Genomic DNA, 7274 nt, shown 5'->3' on the forward strand with positions numbered 1-7274 from the left:
GTCAAATCGGATCTGACAGGGACAGGAGGAGATTGTCCCTCCTTCCCCGGCAGAGCATCTGGTGGATTCGAACTGTGCACCTCTGGGATTGTAGTTGCAGCTCCTTGCCACTAGGCCACCAGAGCTCCCGAAACTACTATTTTTTAAAAACTCCAAATGCTGATGGTGCAAGGCACAATGACTATTTGGGGCCACTCACTTGAATTGTGCTGAGGCAAGAGTTTTATCCAGATTGATTTTGCAACATCAATCCCAATGACAAAACTTTGTCAAATGCAAACAATAACCCATTATTTTTAGAAAAATAATTTTGACCACAGAGAACAGAGTATTCTCAGAAATCCGTAGACCACACTTTGAGGTTTATTACTAATGTAAGTAGTTGTATTCATTCTTCAGATCTTACAGAAACTCTGTTGGTCTAGTTTCACTGCTAAACCAAGACTGTCTCCAGAGGTTCAAATTCACCTGCAGCTACAAAGGAGGAAGATGTATAGTCTGCTCTGATTGCAATTTACAGCTTCAGAAACTGGACAAACTTGTTTGTTCTCTTTGCAATGCATGGTACGTTCAATATTCTCCACCACCACAACTCAATGACATTGATTCTTCTTTTGTCGGCCTTATTCATTGTCCAGCTTTTCAACAATGGTCTCGAAATAATTGCATAGCAAATAATTGCAAAGACCATGGCCTGGATCAGACGCACCTAGATTATCAACTGACATCTTAGCTCTTTAGCACTCTAGAGAGTTCTCCGACAGCAGATTTTTCCAGTGGAATTTATTTTTATTTCCTGACTGCTGGTGCCAAGAGTGCTGATTGTGGACCAGAGGAAGCTGAAATTGTTAGCAATCTCAATCTCTTCTACATCTATCATGGTCCTGCCAATGGGCCCAGTGATGAGAATCATTGTGAGCTTCAATATTCATTGAACACTGAAATCATTGGCCTTCTACAGCAAGTGTTTCCGATCCTCTTCAGTTTCTAGAGCAAGATTGTGTCATCTGCATAATGCAGGTTGTTCATGAGTCTTCCTCCAGTCCTGATGCCACATTCCTCCTCATAAAGTCCAGCCTCCCTAATGAGGTGTAACAGTGATCAATGCCAGTCAGCCGCTTCTTGGGCATGGCCCAAGACAATGCCAACATCTCAAGGTACAGGGTTGAGGCCACCAGCACAAACCCGCAGCATCCGGTCACCTTACAGGGAACATTGTGAGACTTGCTGATTTTGTTTGCCCTCTAGCCATGCTGCTCAGGACAATAGAGAGCTTGGCCAGGACAATGGCTCCAGGGAGAGCAATAGCTGTCTCTTCAGAGTAATTAATGCTCACACCAACATTGCCACTATAGTCTCCAATGGTGATGAAGGCCTTGAACCTGTTCCATTAGCTGGCTAGCTTCTGCTTCTGCATAGGTGTTGGCATGTCGAGGCCTCATCCTTGAGGTATTTCTCCAGGAAGAAGTCAATGATCTCTGATTTATTGATGGGCAGTGAGAAGAGATAGATCTACTCCAAGGACTTGATCTTCTTGTCTTTGACCAGCTGACCCAGCTTGGTGATGAGGATCCACTCCTTGTTCTCTCTTCTTTACCTCTTCGAGCTCCATGGTCTCTCCCAGACCCTGTCCCTGGCCTTCATGAAAACCACCACAGGCTCCCATCCCAACTCCTCAGGGCCTCTGGGCCCTCCTGCTGCACCATTCATCCACCATTTGGGGCTTTCTTGGAGAAAAAGCCACTGCCTAGTTTTAAGAAATACTTTTCATAGTGTGAATGTACCACAATTTCTCAATTTAGTCGTTTGTTGATGGACATTTGCACTGTTTCCAGGTTCTTATTATTGTGAATAATGCTGCTATGAATGTCAGTGTACAAATCTCTGTTTGTGTCACAGTTCTGTTTTCCTTGGGGTATATTCCTAGCAATTGGGTCATATGGTGTTATTGAGGAAATGGGAGATTTTAAATACTCAGCCAATTTTGAAGACAAATAAAACTTTTATTAAGAACATCAGCTAATGCTTAAACCTTTCCAACCCTGAGGGGAAGCAAAGACTGGGTTTATATCCAGGTTGGGCATGGGGGTTACACAAAGTTCGTTGTGGTCGGCAGTTGAGATTACTTGATATTGTTTCTGACTTCTCATGGGTGTCCAGGCCTCAGGGCAGGTGATGAGGGAGTGGTCAGCTTGTACTAGAATATCAAGCTTAGTAAAATTTATTATTGCCAAAATTATTGAGGCATACATTTCTTAAAAAGGCTGTCAGAACAAAATAGTTTTTCTAATTGCCACCTGTGTGTCAAATGCCATAACAGTTATCCATGGTGGATAGTGTTTGGTAGAGCTCCCAGATTGAAACAGGCTTGGAAGCAGGACTTGCATCCCCTTCCTTAACAACTTGCATGCCTTTGGAGACTCTATGATGGTTAGAGAAATGACGATAGTTCTAGAACAGGATACAGATCTTGGTTCATAGGGTCACTTTGAGTCATACTCAACTTAGTAGCACTTAACACCAACAGCAAGCAATGTTAACATATAAATGGCTTCTCTAATGATTAACATATAAGCTGCTACTACTATGGAATCTCTGTTCAGCTTTTTTAGGAAACTCCAAACTGCCTTTTAGAGTGATTGTACCATTTTAAAATCCCACCAATAGTTTATGAGAGAGTTCCTATCTCTCAACATCCTCTCCAGCATTTATTGCTTGCTGTCCTGCTAAACTTTGTTACTGCAATTGGGCTGATATGATTATCTCATTGTGGTTTTGATTTGCATCTCTGTTATTCCCAAAGACTTTGAGTATTTCTTCATGTATCTGTTGGCCATCTGAATGTCTTCCCCTGTGAAAGGTCTTTCTATATCTTGCCCATTTTGTAATTGGACTACCAATCTTTTTCTTGTGGAGGCCCTGTAAATTCTGTAAATTTTCATTATGAGATTCTGGTCCGAGAAGTCATTGCCAGATGATTTTTCCCAGTCACTACGTTTTCTTTTCACCCTATTGGAAAAAGTTTTTGAAGTACACAGAGACTTAATCTTTAGAAAGTCTCATTCATCAATGTTTTCCTCTCCCGGTTGTGTATTTTTTACTGTATTTGCCAGCCTTTTTATATACTAAAGTCTAGGCCTTCTAAATTTCCTTCCATTTTGTCTTCTGCAGCGATTTTGAAAAATACTATATAACATGGGAGAGGCTAGAGGACATTACGCTGAGTGAACTAACTCAAGTGCAAAAGAACAAATACCATATGAGATCATAACTGTAAAAACAGAAGGAAATGGGAAAGATTCAGTATGAAAAACAATGTATACAAACTTTGTAAATAAACTAATATAAAATAAAAATTTTTAAAAACCCAGAAGAATAACAAATATGATGTGTATAGATATTGAAAGAGGGATGAGGAGGGCACAGGGGCTGAGGGTAAGGAGGGGTGAAAATGACGAAGTTGCAAAATTTGGTGGTTGGAGGGAGGGTGTGAAAAAAATCCCAACAATGTACATGAATGAAACACAATATAAACAAATTATTGTATGCAAACCAATAGAAAAAAATTTTAAAGAGAAATGCTTTTCAACCTTCTTTACAGCTGAATGTAGCTAAGTGACTTAATTTTGGTTGTTGTTGTTGTTGTTATGTGCCATCGAGTCATTTGCGACTCATCGCGACCCTATATGTACAAGAGCTCTAAACGCTGTTCTATCCTGTGCCAACCTAGCCATCTCAAACGCACTCGGATAGAAATGAGAATGTTAGGTGTAAATGAGTCCTTATAGGGAGGGCTTGTGCTCTGCTCCCTCTTCCCTCTTGTTTCCAGCCAGCCCACTTTCTTGATTTATATTACCACCTACTGGGCTCCGTCTAGAAGGCATTAAAGTTTATGATGGCTAATCTAGTGCTAAATACATGAGATACAGTGCAAAGGAAGGTAGATGGGACTATCTCCCTAGCCGTGAGATTGATAATAAATAGTCAAGTATTTCATTACAATTAGACAAGTGATTTAAGGGAGGAACTTTGCATGCTGGGAGATATGTAAGGAAACTATATGTTAACTGGAAAATGACGAAAACATCTACTAAAAGTGTGTGTAGATAAAGACTGGACTATGCTACAAGTGAAAGAAAATTCAAAATAATAGAGCCTTAAACAAGATAGCCACCACTTGTCTGTCAGTTTGTCAGATTGTATTTGTTGCTGTGATGCTGGAAGCTATGACACCAATATTCCATATTCCAGCAAGATGACCCGTGATTTCAGCAGAGCTTCCAGACCAAGATAGATTGAGAAGGACTGACCATCCACTTCTGAAATAATGGATCCATGAAGACCCTATGAATTGTTGTTGTATGTGCCATCAAGTCACTTATGATTCATAGTGACCCTATGTACAATAGCCCTGAAACCTGCTCTATCTTGTTCCAACCTTATTGTCTCTGACACACCTACCCTCATTACCCCAGTCACTGAATCAATCCATATCATGCAGTGTCTTCCTCTCTTGCACTGTCCTTCCAACATTCCAAGCATGGTGGCCCTCTCCAAGGGAAAGGGTCCTCCTTGCAATATACCCAAAGTATGTCAGACAAAGCCTCAGAATTCTTGCCTTCAAGGAGCAACCTGGTTTTACCCTCTCTAGAGTGAACCTGTTTATTCTCCTGGCACTCTATAGTATATTCAATACTCTTCTCCAGCACCACAGCTCAATGCCATCAATTCTCTTTCTATCATCCTAAGCCATTGTCCAGCTTTCTGATGCATAGCAAGTAATTGTGAAGACCATGGTCTGGGTCAGGTACACTGAAGTCTCCAGACTGACGTCATCGCTTTTCAGTACTCTGGAGAGATCCCTGACAGAAGATTTCCCAATGCAATTCGTCTTTTAATTTTCTGGCTGCTGGTACCAAGAGTATTGATTGTGAAGCCAAGCAAACTGAAGCTGTGAACAATCTCCGTCTCTTCACCATCTATTATGATGCTGCCAATCAGTCCATTAATAGCAATGGAATATCATCTAATACAGTGCCAAAAGATTAGTCCCTCAGTTTCAAAGGCACTCAAATACAGCTGAGAAAGAGCTTCCTCTGCAAAGTATAATCTCCTTACTAATGTGGGTGGAATAAAACTTTCACCCATTTAAGAACCTTCATTTGTTGATGAGACACAATTCGAAGTTATGAGAAACAGCTACAAACATCCGTTAATAATTGAATTGTGCAACTGAACCTAGGAAAATCAGAAGTTGTCAAAAATTAAATGGAATGAATAAAAATCAATATCCTAGTCATTAGTGAACTGAAATGAACTGGTATTGACCATTTTAAATAAAATAATCTTATGGTCTACTTGCAGAGAATACAAATTGAAGAGGAATAATGTCATATTCATCATAAAAAATATCTCAATATCTATCCTGAAATACAATGCTCTCAGTGATAATACTCATTTGCACAAAAGTAGAACCTATTAATATGACTGTTATTCAAATATATGTTGTTAGTTGTTATATGACTCATAGCAACAATTTGTACAACACATCTAAATCTTGCATGATTCTGCACGGCCTTCCTCACAATCTCCCCCATGTTCAAACCTCTTCTTGCCGTTATTGTGTCATTCCACCTTGTTGAGAATGTTCCTCTCCTCCACTGACCCTCCACCTTTCCAAGCATGATGCCCTTCTCCAGCGACTGGGTCCTTCTGAAAATATGCCCAAAGTGTGCCAGACAAAATATTAACATCCTTACCTCTAAACAGCTCTTTGACTGAATGTTCTCCACTACAGATTGTTATTTTGGCAGTTCATGATATAGTCAATACTCTTCACCAACACCATATTTTTTTTAATTTAAAGTTAAATTTATTTTAAAATCAATTGCATTTCATAGTAATACCCTGTACTCCAAATGAAGCAATAACATGGTCAAGTTAGGATTTTATAGAAAACTCTACTCTTAAGGTACTTTACCTGATAAAAAATATCAACATCAACTAGATTTAGATGTTGTTTTACGCAAGTGATTATTCTGATAAAAAGATCACATGTTGGCTTTCTCCTAGTTTCAATTTCAAATTAAAACAGATAGAAAACTGTTAAAATGTAAACACTGAGATCTGATAAATAAGCTATTGTTCCAGAGTCACTTTCTTAGTATTTCTTTTACTGTAATTATTAGAGGCTACTTAGAATGCTTGCACTAATTATATGACTTTGACCAACACCATATCTCAAAGGCATTCATTCTGACTCAGTCATCCTTGTTCACTTAATTTTCCAACTTTTCAATGCATTTGAAGTCACTGAAAATGCCATGTTTTAAGTCAGGTGTACTTTAGTCTGTGAGGTGATACGCTTGTTCTTTTACACTTCCTTGGCTGCACATTCACTCAACGCAATTGTTGATGTTATGTGCCATCGAGTCAACTACAACTTACAGCAACTCTGTGAACAACAGATCTGAACCCTCCCCTATCCAGGGCCATCCTCATCATCTCTGACACACTTTGAGCCCATTGCTAAGGTCACTGTGTTGAGGGTCTTCCTCTCTTACATTGACACTCAACCTTACCAAGCATATCTTTCTCTAAGGGCTGGAGCCCCCTAATAATAACGTGTCCAAAGTATGTCAGACAGAGTTTCATCATCCTTGCCTACAGGAAGCACCCTGGCTTCACTTTCTCCAGGACAGACCTTTTGGCAGTTCATGAGCTATTCAATACTCTTCTCCCACACCACGATTCTTCTATCATCCTTAGTCATTTGCAATACACACTTTAATTTCTTTTTTAAAAATTTTTTGTGCATGTACCATCAAATCGAATCTGCCTGCTACAGGAGGACCTTGTCCCTCCTTTTCCAACAGAGCATCTGGTGGTTTTGAACAGTGCACCTCTGGGAACCCTTTAATTTCTGATTGCGGCTTCTGGTATCCTCTGCTTTCAGCCAGGATCCATCTGACATCAGCAATGATATATCTCTGGTGCCATAGCCTCATTTAAACCCATCTTAACTTCTGGCAGTTCTCTCTAAGTGTACTGTTCTAGCTGGTTTTGGGTTGTTGTTTTCTTATGATCCTCAACAAAATTTTGCTTACATGTGATATCAATTATATTGTTTGATAATTTCCACATTATGTTGGATCACTTTTCTTGGAAATGAGAACAAATATGGATTTCTTCCAGACAGTTGACTAAGTAGCTGTCCTCCAAATTTCCTGGCATGAACTGAAGAACACATCCAGGGCTGCTTCTATTAGTTGAAA

General features: G+C 39.8%; 1 pseudogene; it reads right to left on the reverse strand.

Annotated features, from left to right (window-relative positions):
* The window catches only part of LOC102865689, a 29209-nt pseudogene extending 27597 nt beyond the window's left edge, over positions 1-1612 (reverse strand).
* Positions 1613-7274: the final 5662 nt, after the last annotated feature.

The sequence above is a fragment of the Elephantulus edwardii genome, unplaced genomic scaffold (genome assembly GCF_000299155.1).
Source record: "Elephantulus edwardii isolate Elephantulus edwardi_28Jun2011 unplaced genomic scaffold, EleEdw1.0 scaffold00096, whole genome shotgun sequence".
NCBI classification, from domain to species: Eukaryota; Metazoa; Chordata; class Mammalia; order Macroscelidea; family Macroscelididae; genus Elephantulus; species Elephantulus edwardii.